The following is a 16,485-nucleotide window of genomic DNA, read 5'->3' as shown; positions in this document are numbered from 1 at the left end:
GAGGAGTGGGTTTCGGCGTCTTCGGACGTGCCTTTACGGTGAAGGCCGCCCCTTCCTGCCTGGTCCTTCTTCTTGGCCTTCTTCTCTGGCGCCTGGTAGGGCGCCGGAACCAGCATCTTCGTCAGAAGTGGGATAGCTGGGTTTTCGGGCAGCGGAGCCGGACACTTGATCTGCTCCGCCTTCTTTGTCCAGCCCTGAAAAAACAAATGGGGAAGCTTAGACATCCTCCTTGAATGTACAGGTGAAGGATACACCTTGAAATACGAAAAACTTACCGGACTGACGGGATGGGTCAGGTTGTACCCACGATCCTCGGTCGTCTTCGCCCACGTCTCATTAGCCTTAAAAAGCACCTTCCAGATGCCTTCGTGCGTAGCACCGAAGAACTGTTGCAAGGTCTGGTGCTTGGCCGGATCGAACTCCCATAAATGGCAAGTCCGGCTTTGACAAGGAAGGATCCGGCGAAAAAGCATCACTTGGATCACGCTGACGAGCTTGATGTTCTTGTCCACCATGCTCTTGATGCGCGTCTGCAGCGCTGTCAGCTTGTCCGACGAAGCCCAGTCTAGGCCCTTCTCTAGCCAGGAGGTGAGCCGCATCGGGGGCCCGGACTTAAATTCGGGAGCCGTGGCCCAGGTGGTTTCACGGGGTTCCGTGACGTAGAACCATTGCTGTTGCCACCCTTTGACGGTCTCCACGAAGGTACCTTTGGGCCATGAGACGTTGGAGAGCTTGCTCACCATAGCGCCTCCGCACTCGGCGTGTTGACCCCCCACCACCTTCGGCTTCACATTGAAGATCTTTAGCCACAATCCGAAGTAGGGTGGGATGCGGAGGAAGGCCTCGCACACGACAATAAATGCCGAGATGTTGAGGAAAGAATTTGGGACTAGATCGTGGAAATCTAGCCCATAGTAGAACATTAGTCCGCGGACGAAGGGGTGGAGAGGAAACCCTAACCCGCGGACGAAGTGGGGAATGAATACCACCCTCTCGTGGGGCTCCGGGGTGGGGACGATCTGCCCCTTGGCCGGAAGCCGGTGGGCGATTCCCTGGGCCAAGTACCCCGCCTCCCGGAGCTTCGCGATGTCCTTCTCTGTGACGGAGGAGGCCATCCACTTTCCCTGCGCTCCAGATCCGGACATGGTCGGAGTGCTTTTTTGAGGCGGAAAGGATGGAGGCTTGGGCGCTGGAGCTCGAGAATGGGTGGGCAGAGAGCCAGAGAGAAAGAAGGCATGGGTGAAAGGGTGAATCCTTATCTCTTTATAAAGGCAGCGAATATCAAGCGCCTCCCCATTCGCCTTAAAACTCGCCTATTCCCCAAGGGCCGTGCAGACGGCGCGGTTGGATTAACCACGCCCGTATTGATGAGAATCCCGCAATAAGGGGACATGATCTCTGCTTCGACAAGACGTGCCAATGAAAACCGCATCTCGAAACGTGGAGCGGGAGGCTAAAAACGGTTCGAAATAATGACCGGACAGGGACGTAATGTCTCGCTACAAAAGTTGTCAGTGGATGGGACTCGTGAAATACTATACTCTCTGCGGTTGTGTGTAGTATTTATTTTGCAGAGCCGGACACGTTTTCTGTGTTCGAAGGCTTCTTTGTAGTATTCGGAGGAGGAACCCGCCTCACAATGTCGAAGACAATCTGCGCGCCGGACACATCGTCATTGAAGCCTGGTTCAGGGGCTACTGAGGGAGTCCTGGATTAAGGAGTCCTCGAGCGTCCGGGCTATGTGACATGGGGCGGACTGACGGGCCATGAAGATACAAGACACAAGACTTCCTCCCGTGTCCGGATGGGACTCTCCTTTGCGTGGAAGGCAAGCTTGGCGTTCGGATATGAAGATTCCTTCCTCTGTAAACCGACTCTGTACAACCCTAGGCCCCTCCGGTGTCAATATAAACCGGAGGGTTTAGTCCGCAGAGGCAATCATAATCATACAGGCTAGACATCTAGGGTTTAGCCATTACGATCTCGTGGTAGATCAACTCTTGTAATCCTCATATTCATCAAGATCAATCAAGCAGGAAGTAGGGTATTACCTCCATCAAGAGGGCCCGAACCTGGGTAAACATCGTGTCCCCGTCTCCTGTTACCATCGACCTTAGACGCACAGTTCGGGACCCCCTACTCGAGATCCGCCGGTTTTGACAACGACAGCTTGCAAGGTGAATTCTTTGATGGGAGAGAACCAAACCGTGAAGCTACCGCGGAAGATTTGAAGATGCTGCAATAGAACGCTCAAGCTTGCGATATCCTCTTCAACGGATTATGCCCCGAAGAATTCAACAAAATCAGTCGTCTTGAGAATGCAAAGGAAAATTGGGATACTTTGATGATATGCACGAGGGTACCGACTCCGTCAAGGAATCCAAATTGGATGTGCTTCAAAGTCAACTTGACAAGTTCAAAATGAAGGATGGTGAAGGTGTCGCTGAAATGTACTCTAGGCTTGCTCTCATCACAAATGAGATTGCCGACTTAGGAAGTGAAGAGATGACCGATAGATTCATCATCAAGAAGATCCTAAGAGCCTTGGATGGAGACTATGATACCGTGTGCACATTGATCCAAATGATGCCCAATTACAAAGATCTCAAGCCAACGAAAGTCATTGGAAGAATTTTTGCTCATGAGATGTCACTCAAGGATAAGGAAGAGCTTCACAACAAGTCAAGTGGTGCTTACAAAGCCTCATGTGATGCTCCTACATCATCAAGTGAGAAACAAACCTTCAATGAGGAATTGAGCCTAATGGTGAAGAACTTCAACAAGTTCTACAAGAGTAGAAGCAAGGAAAGAAGTTCCAAGTCAAGGTCCTACAATGACAAAAGATCTTCGAGCCGTGATCGTAATTGCTACAATTGTGGAAGACCCGGACACTATTCAATGAGTGTACGGCTCCCTACAAAAGAAGAGAAGATTCACCCAAAAGGATAAGTCGAAGAGAAGAATCACCTCCAAGGGAGAGAAGGAGTAGAGATGACCGTTATGAACGAAGAACCTCTCGGAGAAGCAAGGATTCAGAAAGGAAGGACAAATCATCAAAGAGCTACACAAAACGAAGACATCAAGCTCACGTTGGTGAATGGGTATCCGACTCCGACTTCGATCATCACTCCGAAAGAGGTTATCACTCCGACTCCGAATATACTCAAGATGAAGGTGTTGCCGGTCTAGCACTTGTGTCAACCAACTCCTATGACATATTTGACTCACCAAATGAAGGAACTGGAAGATGCTTCATGTCTAAAGGCCCAAAGGTATCACACCCCGAGTATGTTGATTTCAATAGTGATGAAGATGATTTGCTAGGTGATGATGATTTACTTGTTGACAACTCTAGTGATGAAAACTATGATGAACTTGCTATTAATCATGCTAATCAAGATAAAACGAATGATGATGATAAGAAGGAGATTGAGCGTCTAACTAAAGAGCTAAACACTCTTAAGTTAGCTCATGAAACTACCTTGGAAGACCATCGAGAACTTTAAAAGACTCATGAAAAGCTACGCTTTGAAAAGCTCAACCTTGAGCAAGAGCATAGGTTCTTAAAAGCAATCAATGATGATCTTCGCAAGAAAAGTTCTTCTTACATTGCCAGGCGTCTACTCTTGTCTACTTACATGCCACAAGTAAAATCTAGCAACAAGAGCAAGAAAGATTCTTCTTCTAGTAGTAACAATAATCATGTTAAATCCAATGTTGTTGCTTCTAGTAGTTCTCTTGATTCCACTAATGATTCTCTTAGCCAAGTTACACTTGAGCAAGAAAATAGCTTATTGAAGGGAATTATAGAGAAAGGTGTTTACAAGAGCCTTACCGGGAGTAAGCAATTTGAGGAAATTGTACGCAAGCAAGGAAGGCACCGGAAGAATCAAGGTGTTGGTTTTGAACGAAAGTTCAATGCGAATGGAGTAGAGTGGGAAGAAGATCAATACCCCAAGACGAAGTTTGTTCCTCAACAAGAGAAGTATGATCCTACTTCTTTCCAAGGGACACAAGCTCAAGATGATCTTCCACCACAAGACCACAAGCAAAAAGGCAGGGACAAGCTTCAAGAGGAGATTGATGCATTTGAAGAAGCTCCTAAGGCCTTGGTCAAGTGGGATCCCAAGACTACATCAAGTTCTACTTCATCAAGTACGACTACAACTCCAAGGATTCCCGTCAAGATGATGTGGATCCCAAAGAAGAAGAACTAGAGAGTTCTTGAGGGTGACTCCGCCAACATACTTCACTCATATCATTTTGCAAGGACGCAAACAACTTCCACATCTTGCACTAGTTCAAGGAGTCACAAACCCTCTTGTTGGTAAGACAAGGGACAAAGTAACCTAATGCTTTCATGGACATCATCTTGTGTGAACATCACTCTATCTCTATGGATATCCTTGTTTGTTCCTTGTGGGACTAACCTGTGTAGGTATTGAAAGTGCAACTCACTCTAATGGATTGCTCCCAATGATCTACATCAACATTGAGCATCCACATCTTCAACATCTACATGAAGTCATCATCGACAAAACCCAAGGTTATTCCGTCCCTCTTAGGGGGGATATCAAATCTAGGAGGAGCTTTACTCAAAAATTGAGCTAAAGCAAGTCTAATGGTGTGAACACAACAATGCTTTATGTAAAAGTGGTAACCCCACTTGAGCTTAAACGATGAGTATGACCTATGATCAAATGTTCTCATTTGACTCCTAAGTCAATATACTCATATATAGATGACCTAGTCATCGCCAATTGTTTGATAGATGCTAGAGTGTTTGTGCATGCCTTGCCACATATTTCATTTGCCATTCTATTTTGTGAGCATGTTGATTGCATATTTTACTCATTCAAGGACATCCATTTGTTGTTTTGATTGTTTGGCCTTTTTCTCTTTTGCCAAATGGATGGACAAGAATGCCTAAGAACTTCCTCTAGCTATCTATGCTTTTCTCGTCACAAACTCTATTCATGCTACATCACAAAGTTTGATCAAGTCAGATTCGAACACTCTATGTGAGGAGCACTCGGAGTCCCCGATTCGTCATAGACTAAAACTTCCAAAACCTCTCTGTGCATTTCGGTCTGACCGACTCATCCTTTTCGGTCTAACCGAGTTCACTGAGTTGATCTAGGTTTTCAATCTCGGTTAAGGATGACAATGGGTAGGGTATGGGGCGGGTAGAGCAATATCATACCCATACCCGTGTAGTCAATGGGTACAAAATTCTACCCATACCCGTACCCATGGGTACGAAACTTTACCCGTACCCATACCCGACGGGTACCCATACCCATTGGGTACCCAACGGGTAGATCAAACACTACACAAGGTATTCACAATTTGACATTCATCCATAGCACATTTGACAAAATTACATTTATCTCAACTCAATAACAAATAGATGAGTACAAGACAATTATCTCAATTCAAATTCATAATTGGTGACAACTTTAACATAGGTTTAGAAGCTCGCAACACGCTTCACCAAATAACATCTGACAAGTATGTAACATGTCAGTATAAACAGGTAGGGCATGGGTATATTCATGGGTACAAAGCTATACCCGTGCCCTACCCGCGAATTAACGGGCAGGGTATGGGTGCTACCCGTGGGTACAAAATTGTGCCCATACCCTGCCCATGCGGGTACGGTATCCGCGGGTACCCGTACCCATGGGTAAAATTTCCATCCTTAATCTCGGTGCAACCGATTAGAACTTTTCGGTCACACCGAGTTGCAGCAACCGCTTGCGATTCTGCATCTCGGTGCCACCGAGTTGTTCCACTCAGTCACACCGACAGGGTCAGGATATATATACCGACGGGTTGAATTTTGGAAATCTCTCCAAAACCCTTCATCCCACGCGTGTCCTGCTCTGTCGCCTCGGGTCTCCGGATCGTCTCCTCGTCGCCAGCGACCTCCTGCCGCTGGTTTTCGTCGCGGTCAACGATATTCAACCCCGCCGTTGCCGTCGTAGCAAACTCACCGCCGAACTAGGGTATGAGTTCGAAACTTTGTGTTGTTCCTTACTCCGATTCTTAGCACAAAGCAAATGGCATGTTCATTACCACGTATGAGATCATCCTGTCCAGCAAGAACATTCCTTAGATTAGATTTGATTCGAAAATTTAGGGTTAGGTTTCTGCAAACTCATCTCAAACCGACCGAGTTGTGGAAATCGGTTTCACCGATTTGGCTTAGGCCATTGCACTTGCACTTTTCAGTCTGACCGAAAATTGCAAATCGGTGTGATCGAGTTCAACTCTCTATGAAACCCTACCAATCTCGGAGTCACCGAACTGTGACTCGGTCTGACCGATTTCACTAGTTTAGACTCCAAAAGTTGCTTCGGTGTCACCGAGTTTAACAATTCGGTAGCTCCGAAATGCTTTCAGTGGAAAACTAAAACTAAGTTTTTGACTCATTTGTTTTGCAAAAACTCTGCACTTTGTGATGCTTATCCACTCTACCTCATCTATAGCTATTCACAGGGCTGCTGTCAGTTTGCTTTGCTAGTATGTCTGATCAGAGTGATAGCCAAAATAAGTCAGAAGAGCAAGTGAACATGAGCGAGGGCACTAGTCCCTCTAGCAGCTATGATGATGGCAGCAGGAGCACTCCAAGCAATTTTCCCAAGGCAGCTACAAGAACAAGGAAGAAGAGAAACTCAGAGGATGAGGATGAGGACTATGTGGCTACTGTGGAGGAAGTGAGCTCCAAGAAGAAAGTGGTGAAGAAGGAATATGGAGCTGCTGCTGCAACAAAACCTGGAATGCACAAGAAGGCACCTGCCAAGAGAGTTCCTATGTTAAAGGCCAGAGCCTCCACTCATGAAACTTCCAAGTCAACTGGATGAGAGGCTGCTGGTGAGGGCAAGAAGTAGGAAAGGAAGAGAGGAAGATGGTGTAAGAAGGTGGATCCAATGGCAAAATTTGAAAAGCACTCATCTGATGAAGATGAAGAAGAGGAAGAGGATGTTGCACCAGCACCCAAGTCCCAAAAGCTGATGGGGGATGCCATCAAGTCTGGGGCTGCCCCTTCAAAGCCCAAGATCGCCCCCAAAGCTTCTGCTCAAGCTCCAAAGACTTCAAAGCCCAAGAGGAACACAAGGAACATTCCAGCTACAGAAAAGAACAAGGCCCCAGTACTGAGATGGATGAAGAAGAAGATGCTGAATCCCAAGTGCTTAGGAAGCTCAAACCAAAAATTCCAGATCATGACGACAGCCATCCAGTGGAAGAAGATATGAGCATCAGGAAGAATGCAGGTCTCAGACTTTGGAGACCTGCATCCTTCCCCAAAGCTTCTGCTCAAGCTCCAAAGACTTCAAAGCCCAAGGGGAGCACAAGGAACATTCCAGCTGCAAAAAAGGACAAGGCCCTAGTGCCTGAGATGGGTGAAGAAGAAGATGCTAAAGCCCAAGTGCTTAGGAAGCTCAAACCAAAAATTCCAGATAATGATGACAGCCATCCAGTCGCAGAAGATATGAGCATCAGGAAGGATGCAGGTCTCAGACTTTGGAGACAAAGTGATCCATATGCTGTGAGGAGGAGGACTGTTGTGGACTACAGGTTCCATACCAAAGAGCAGTAGGATTTCTATGAAACCGTATTGCTTGACAAGAAGCCCATTGTTTGTGATATGAAGTTGGCAGACTGGAAATACATTGATGAGAATGAAGAACATTTTCCAGGAGTGCATGAGAGCTTTAGGCAATGTGGTGTGGACAAGTTTGGGGGTCAGAAGCTGACAAAATGGAATGATGAACTCATCATGCAATTCTACTCTACAGCTCATTTTTATCCAGATGATAGAATTGTTTGGATGTCAGAGGGTACAAGGTTCCAATCAACTGTTGATGAGTGGGCAAAATTGATCAATGCTCCTGAAGAGCATGAAGACGACTTGGATGTCTATGCCAAGAAGAAGAAAGACCACAACTCAATGGCCAACATGTACAAGGAAATTCCAGACAAAGCATTGGAAACTCAGAAGCTTGGGTTTTGTTCACTATTTGTTGTCTGCCTTAGCCACAATCAACACCATTCTGAGGCATACATTGTTGCCAAATCTGGAGATCACAAGCTGATCAGAGGTCATTCAATCAACTTGCTGCAGATTTTTGATGTGCCCCAAAAATTCAAAGTCATGAGCCTGATTGTGGAGACAATCAACAGGAGAGCTGCAGATCAGAAGAGATCTTGTGGGTATGCTCCACATATTCAGGTGCTCATCAACTCCAAGATGGGCACAGGCACCTACCTGAAGGATAAGGAGCATCTACTATTGATACCAGACTTTGAGGACAACACAGTTGTCATGAATGAAGAAGATCCCTCATCTATGCAGGCAGAAGACAAGAGAGAGAAGGCAAAGGCTGAAAAAGCTGCAAAGATGCCAAGTGTTGGAGAGGCATCTCAAGTGTTTCTGAAGAGCAAACAAGATCAACTTGCTTATCTGATTTAAGCAACCTTGAGGATTGAGAAGGGCTTGGCCACCCTGACTCAGAACCAAGAGAGCCTGGAGAGGATCATTGAGACAAAGTTCTATGATCTTGATCTGAAAGTGACTGAGGTGCAGATAGCTGTTGAGCAGCTCCAGGAAGAAGCTGAGGAGAGGAAAGGGCAGGCTACCACAGATGCCTTTCAGAGAGTGCCTAGAGGTCAGAGATCTGCTGCAGTGTCCATGGCTGACATAAGAGCAACTTCATCAGCACCAGCAGCCACAGCTTCAGTGCCACCTCCAGTTTGCACTCCACCAGCTCCAACAACTTCCACAGATGCTTTCGTCCTTGGAGTCCTCTCAACACCACCTCCCGAAGATCAGGCCTAGAGAGACGCATAGCACTATGCATTTTCGAACTTTTTGGTAACTTGCTGCCAAAAAGGGAGAAATATGTATAGATCATAGGCTTCGAGAGAGTGTTTTGCCTCTTTTGTCTCTTTTGCTATTTGGTTGATACTTTTGTGTGCTTGCTTAATAGTTTATGTTTGTGTGTGTGAGATACTTGTATGATCATGTGTTTGATCATATCCTACTTTAAAGCTTGCCTGGATGATATTATCTTTTATATCTCTTGTATGATCATTCACTTTGCTTGGTGATGAGTGCATGTTTTTACTTTCTATCATTTTGAGCGCTCCACCAAGATGTATGTGACATGGAAGAGTAACCCATGATCCTAATAGATTGTGCATTTGCATTCAAAAGCAAATTTTAAATAATGCACAAATTTAGGGGGAGCTCTTACTTATCACATACTTCTCAACGCGATGATGTGTTTAATTCTTATTATCATTTGTCGAAGCTATGATCTATATGTTGTCATCAATTACCAAAAAGGGGGAGATTGAAAGTGCAACTATCCCTGGGTGGTTTTGGTAATTCCTAACAACATATAGCTCATTGAACTAATATGCTCTTTCAAGGTAATCATTTCAGAAAGTTCAATGATTGGCATGGCATGGATTAGGAATGTGGACCCCTCAAAATGCTAAGGACACAAATTGGCTCAAGCTCAAGACTCTACATTTTCATTTTAGTGATCCAAGATCACATTGAGTCCATAGGAAAAGCCAATACTATTAAAAGGGGATGAGGTGTTGCTTAATGGCTTGCTTGCTCAAAATGCTTAGTGATATGCTCCAAAAGCCCTCAACCACTTTCTCGTATCCACATATGTCCCAAACCAAAAGTTAAGCTCGGCCCCACCGATTTGATCTATCCGGCGCCACCGAGTTCATTTGACATAGCCACTGCCAGAAACCCTAGTCAGTTCGGTCTCACCGATAGGGATCTCGGTCTCACAGGGATGGGATTGCAAACTCTCTGTTTCCCTTCGTAATGTTTTGGTCTAACCGAGATGAGCGATCGGTCCCACCGAGTTCGCAATACAAACTCTCTGTCTCACTTTCCTAACGTTTCGGTCTCACCGAAATGAGCGATTCGGTCCCACCGAGTTTGCCTGACCAACTATGTGTTTGCCTATTACAGAAATCGGTCCTACCAAGTTTACGTGATCGGTCTCAGCGAGATTACGTTATGCCCTAACCCTAATGAAATCGGTCCCACCGAGTTGACATGCCGGTCCCACCGAAAAGCCTAATGTTCACATTTTGAACTAAATCGGTCTGACCGAGTTTCATGATTCGGTCTCACCGAGTTTGGTAAATTGTGTGTAACGGTTGATGTAGTCGTACGTCTTCATGATCCGACCGATCAAGTACCGAACGTACGGCACCTCCGAGTTCAGCACACGTTCAGCCCGATGACGTCCCTCGAACTCCGATCCAGCCGAGTGTTGAGGGAGAGTTTCGTCAGCACGACGGCGTGGTGATGATGATGATGTTCTACCGACGCAGGGCTTCGCCTAAGCACCGCTACGATATTATCGAGGTGGACTATGGTGGAGGGGGGGCCCGCACACGACTAAAAGATCAATGATCAATTGTTGTGTCTATGGGGTGCCCCCTGCCCCCGTATATAATGGAGCAAGGGGGGGAGAGGCGGCCGACCAGGAGGGGCGTGCCAGGAGGAGTCCTACTCCCACCGGGAGTAGGATGACCACCCTTCCTTGTTGGATTAGGAGAGGAGAGGGAAGGAGAGAGAGGGGAAAGGAAAGGGGGGCGCCGCCCCCCCTCCTTGTCCAATTCGGACTTGGGGGGAGGGGCACGCGGCTGCCCCTTGGCCACCTCTCCTCTTCCACCAATTGGGCCCATGAGGCCCAATAACCTCCGGGGGGTTCCGATAACCACCCGGTACTCCGGTATATATCCGATAACCCCCGGAACCATTCCGATGTCCGAATATAGTCGTCCAATATATCAATCTTCATGACTCGACCATTTCGAGACTCCTCGTCATGTCCGTGATCACATCCGGGACTCCGAACTACCTTCGGTACATCAAAACATATAAACTCATAATAACTGTCATCGAAACTTTAAGCGTGCGGACCCTACGGGTTCGAGAACTATGTAGACATGACCGAGACACGTGTCCGGCCAATAACCAATAGCGGAACCTGGATGCTCATATTGGCTCCCACATATTCTACGAAGATCTTTATCGGTCAAACCGCATAACAACATACGTCGTTCCCTTAGTCATCGGTATGTTACTTGCCCGAGATTCGATCGTCGGTATCTCAATACCTAGTTCAATCTCGTTACCGGCAAGTCTCTTTACTCGTTCCTTAATACATCATCCCGCAACTAACTCATTAGTTGCAATGCTTGCAAGGCTTAAGTGATGTGCATTACCGAGTGGGCCCTGAGATACCTCTCCGACAATCGGAGTGACAAATCCTAATCTCGAAATACGCCAACCCAACTAGTACCTTTGGAGACACCTATAGAGCACCTTTATAATCACCTAGTTACGTTGTGACATTTGGTAGCACACAAAGTTTTCCTCCGGTAAACGGGAGTTGCATAATCTCATAGTCATAGGAACATGTATAAGTCATGAAGAAAGCAATAGCAGAATACTAAACGATCGTGTGCTAAGCTAACGGAATGGGTCAAGTCAATCACGTCATTCTCCTAATGATGTGATCCTGTTAATCAAATGACAACTCATGTCTATGGCTAGGAAACATAACCATCTTTGATCAACAAGCTAGTCAAGTAGAGGCATACTAGTGACACTCTGTTTGTCTATGTATGCACACATGTATCATGTTTCCGGTTAATACAATTCTAGCATGAATAATAAACATTTATCATGATATAAGGAAATAAATAATAACTTTATTATTGCCTCTAGGGCATATTTCCTTCATTGCCCTCAAGCAATGGAATCTTAACATCATATGTATCATTATCAAGCGACATCAACTTATACAAGGGGAGGCTTCCCTCATCCATGCGCCAATCAGCAAGGTCACGACGAAGAAGATAGGGGAGACCAAACCGCTCCTGGACCCTTGGGTTCCTTGTAATGATGTTATTAGTTGAGTCAAGAATGGTCTTGAATGAACCTGCCATGCTAGCCGAGGTGATGATGTCGCACCGATCAATGAGTTCCTCCACCACGTCATCTTTTAGATAGGGGCAAGAATAACGGGGTCGTTTCCGGCCTGTTCCCTCCATGGAGAAGATGATCAAACAATGGCAGAAGGAAGGGTGAAGGCAAATGGAGGGAGGAAGAGCATGCGATAGCAGTTCCAAATCAAGAGGGAAAGGCGAAGAGGCGGTGGATGGTTGCCACGGTACACGAAGAGGCGCGTGGGGGAGCGAACGGTTGCCACATAGGTCACACGCTGACGACAAGGGCCGAGTGAACCGCATGCGTATATCGCAAACACCTTGATCTGGCAGACCGTTTCTTTTGTGTTTCCTAATCACAAATAGTTCATCCGAGTGAACCGTATGATGTATATCGCACACACCTTCATATGGCTGCCCGTTTCTTTTGTGTTACCTAATCACAAACAATTCATCCGAGTAAACCGTATGCTGTGTATCGCACACGCCTTCATCTGGCTGCCCGTTTCTTTTGTTCCTCCTCATCGCAAATAGTTAATTGAACTGAACCGTATGCCCTTCATCGCACACGCAACTAAAACCTGAACCGTGTTTGATGCATACATCATCGCAAACGTTTTATGCATTTCTGACAGTTTTCATACAACACCGTTTGCGATTGTTGCATCGCTTTTCTCGAAGGGTCTCTGATCGTAGTGTCGCGTTAGCAGCATCCTGTAGTAGTGCTAATGGTGAAGAACTTCAACAAGTTCTACAAGAGTAGAAGCAAGGAAAGAAGTTCCAAGTCAAGGTCCTATAATGACAAAAGATCTTCGAGCCGTGAGCGTAATTGCTACAATTGTGGAAGACCCGGACACTATTCCAATGAGTGTACGGCTCCCTACAAAAGAAGAGAAGATTCACCCAAAAGGAGAAGTAGAAGAGAAAAATCACCTCCAAGGGAGAGAAGGAGTAGAGATGATCATTATGAACGAAGAACCTCTCGGAGAAGCAAGGATTTGGAAAGGAAGGACAAATCATCAAAGAGCTACACAAAACGAAGACATCAAGCTCACGTTGGTGAATGGGTATCCGACTCCGAGTTTGATCATCACTACGAAAGAAGTTATCACTCCGACTCCGAATATACTCAAGATGAAGGTGTTGCCGGTCTAGCACTTGTGTCAAACAACTCCTATGACATATTTGACTCACCAAATGAAGTAACTGGAAGATGCTTCATGGCTAAAGGCCCAAAGGTATCACACCCCGAGTATGTTGATTTCAATAGTGATGAAGATGATTTGCTAGGTGATGATGATTTACTTGTTGACAACTCTAGTGATGAAAACTATGATGAACTTGCTATTAATCATGCTAATCAAGATAAAACGAATGATGATGATAAGAAGGAGATTGAGCGTCTAACTAAAGAGCTAACACTCTTAAGTTACCTCACGAAACTACCTTGGAAGACCATCGAGAACTTTTAAAGACTCATGAAAACCTACGCTTTGAAAAGCTCAACCTTGAGCAAGAGCATGGGTTCTTAAAAGCAATCAATGATGATCTTCGCAAGAAAAGTTCTTCTTACATTGCCAAGTGTTATTCTTGTCTACTTACAAGAGCCTTACCGGGAGTAAGCAATTTGAGGAAATTGTACGCAAGCAAGGAAGGCACCGGAAGAATCAAGGTGTTGGTTTTGACCGAAAGTTCAATGCCAATGGAGTAGAGTGGGAAGAAGATCAATACCCCAAGACGAAGTTTGTTCCTCAATAAGAGAAGTATGATCCTATTTCTTTCCAAGGGACACAAGCTCAAGATGATATTCCACCACAAGACCACAAGCAAAAAAGGCAAGGACAAGCTTCAAGAGGAGATTGATGCATTTGAAGAAGCTCCTAAGGCCTTGGTCAAGTGGGTTCCAAGACTACATCAAGTTCTACCTCATCAAGTACGACTACAACTCCAAGGATTCCCGTCAAGATGATGTGGATCCCAAAGAAGAAGAACTAGAGAGTTCTTGAGGGTGACTCCGCCAACATACTTCACTCATATCATTTTGGCAAGGACAAGTGCAAACAACTTCCACATCTTGCACTAGTTCAAGGAGTCACAAACCCTCTTGTTGGTAAGACAAGGGACAAGGTAACCTAATGCTTTCATGGACATCACCTTGTGTGAACATCACTCTATGTCTATGGATATCCTTGTTTGTTCCTTGTGGGACTAACCCGTGTAGGTATTGAAAGTGCAACTCACTCTAATGGATTGCTTCAAATGATCTACATCCACATTGAGCATCCACATCTTCAACATCTACATGAAGTCATCATCGACAAAACCCAAGGTTAGTTCCTCCCTCTTAGGGGGGATATCACATCTAGGAGGAGCTTTACTCAAAAATTGAGCTAAAACAACTCTAATGGTGTGAACACAACAATGCTTTATGTAAAATTGAGCCACCGAGTTGTTCCACTTGGTCACAACGACAGGGTCAGGATATATATACGACGGGTTGAATTTTGGAAATCTCTCCAAAACCCTTCATCGCGCGCGTGTCCTGCTCTGCCGCCTCGGGTCTCCGAATCGTCTCCCCGTCGCCAGCGACCTCCCGCCGCTGGTTTTCGTCGCCGTCAATGGGATTCAACCCCGCCGTTGCCGCCGCTGCCGCCGTAGCAAACTCACCGCCGAACTAGGGTATGAGTTCAAAACTTTGTGGTGTTCCTTACTCTGATTCTTAGCACAAAGCAAATGACATGTTCTTTACCACGTATGAGATAATCATGTCCAGCAAGAACATTCCTTAGATTAGATTTGATTTGAAAATTTAGGGTTAGGTTTCCGCCAAACTCATCTCGGACTGACCGAGTTGTGGAAATCGGTTTCACCGATTTGGCTTAGGCCATTGCACTTGCACTTTTCGGTCTGACCGAAAATTGCAAATCAGTGTGACCGAGTTCAACTCCGTGTGAAACCCTAGCAATCTCAGAGTCATCGAACTGTGACTCGGTCTGACCGATTTCACTAGTTTAGACTCCAAAAGTTGCTTCGGTGTCACCGAGTTTAACAAATCGGTAGCTCCGAAATGCTTTATGTGGAAAATTAAAACTAAATTTTTGACTCATTTGTTTTGCAAAAACTCTGCACTTTGTGATGCTTATCCACTCTACCTCATCTATATCTATTCACAGGGTCTACTGTCAGTTTGCTTTGCCAGTACGTCTGATCAGTGTGATAGCCAAAATAAGTCAGAAGAGCAAGTGAACATGAGTGAGGGCACTAGTCCCTCTAGCAGCTATGATGATGGCAGCAGGAGCACTCCAAGCAATTTTCCCAAGGCAGCTACAAGAACAATGAAGAAGAGAAACTCGGACTCAGATGATGAGGACTATGTGGCTAATGTGGAGGAAGTGAGCTCCAAGAAGAAAGTGCTGAAGAAGGAATATGGAGCTGCTACTGCAACAAAACCTGGAATGCACAAGAAGGCACCTGCCAAGAGAGTTCCTATGTCAAAGGCCAGAGCCTCCACTCATGTAACTTCCAAGTCAACTGGAGGAGAGGCTGTTGGTGAGGGCAAGAAGAAGGAAAGGAAGAGAGGAAGATGGTGCAAGAAGGTGGATCCAATGGCAGAATTTGAAAAGCACTCATCTGATGAAGATGAAGAAGAGGAAGAGGATGCTGCACCAGCACCCAGGTCCCAAAAGCTGATGGGGGATGCCATCAAGTCTGGGGTTGCCCCTTCAAAGCCCAAGACTACCCCCAAAGCTTCTGCTCAAGCTCCAAAGACTTCAAAGCCCAAGAGGAGCACAAGGAACATTCCAGCTGCAAAAAAGAACAAGGCCCCAGTGCCTGAGATGGATGAAGAAGAAGATGCTGAAGCCCAAGTGCTTAGGAAGCTCAAACCAAAAATTCAGATCATGATGACAGCCAACCAGTGGCAGAAGATATGAGCATCAGGAAGGATGCAGGTCTCGGACTTTGGAGACATGCATCCTTCCCCAAAGCTTCTGCTCAAGCTCCAAAGACTTCAAAGACCTAGAGGAGCACAAGGAACATTCCAGCTGCAGAAAAGAACAAGGCGCCAGTGCCTGAGATGGATGAAGAAGAAGATGCTGAAGCCCAAGTGCTTAGGAAGCTCAAACCAAAAATTCCAGATCATGATGGTAGCCATCCAGTGGTAGAAGATATGAGCATCGGGAAGGATGCAAGTCTTAGACTTTGGAGACAAAGTGATCCATATGCTGTGAGGAGGAGGACTGTTGTGGACTACAGGTTCCATACCAGAGAGCAGTAGGATTTCTATGAAACCATATTGCTTGACAAGAAGCCCAGTGTTTGTGATATGAAGTGGGCAGACTGGAAATACATTGATGAGAATGAAGACCATTTTCCAGGAGTGCATGAGAGCTTTAGGCAATGTGGCGTGGACAAGTTTGTGGGTCAGAAGCTGACAAAATGGAATGATGAACGCATCATGCAATTCTACTCTACAGCTCATTTTTATCC

The sequence above is a fragment of the Triticum aestivum genome, chromosome 5D, assembly GCF_018294505.1.
Source record: "Triticum aestivum cultivar Chinese Spring chromosome 5D, IWGSC CS RefSeq v2.1, whole genome shotgun sequence".
NCBI classification, from domain to species: Eukaryota; Viridiplantae; Streptophyta; class Magnoliopsida; order Poales; family Poaceae; genus Triticum; species Triticum aestivum.
The sequence above is the reverse complement of the archived record's forward strand: the minus strand, read 5'-3'. Positions refer to the sequence as shown.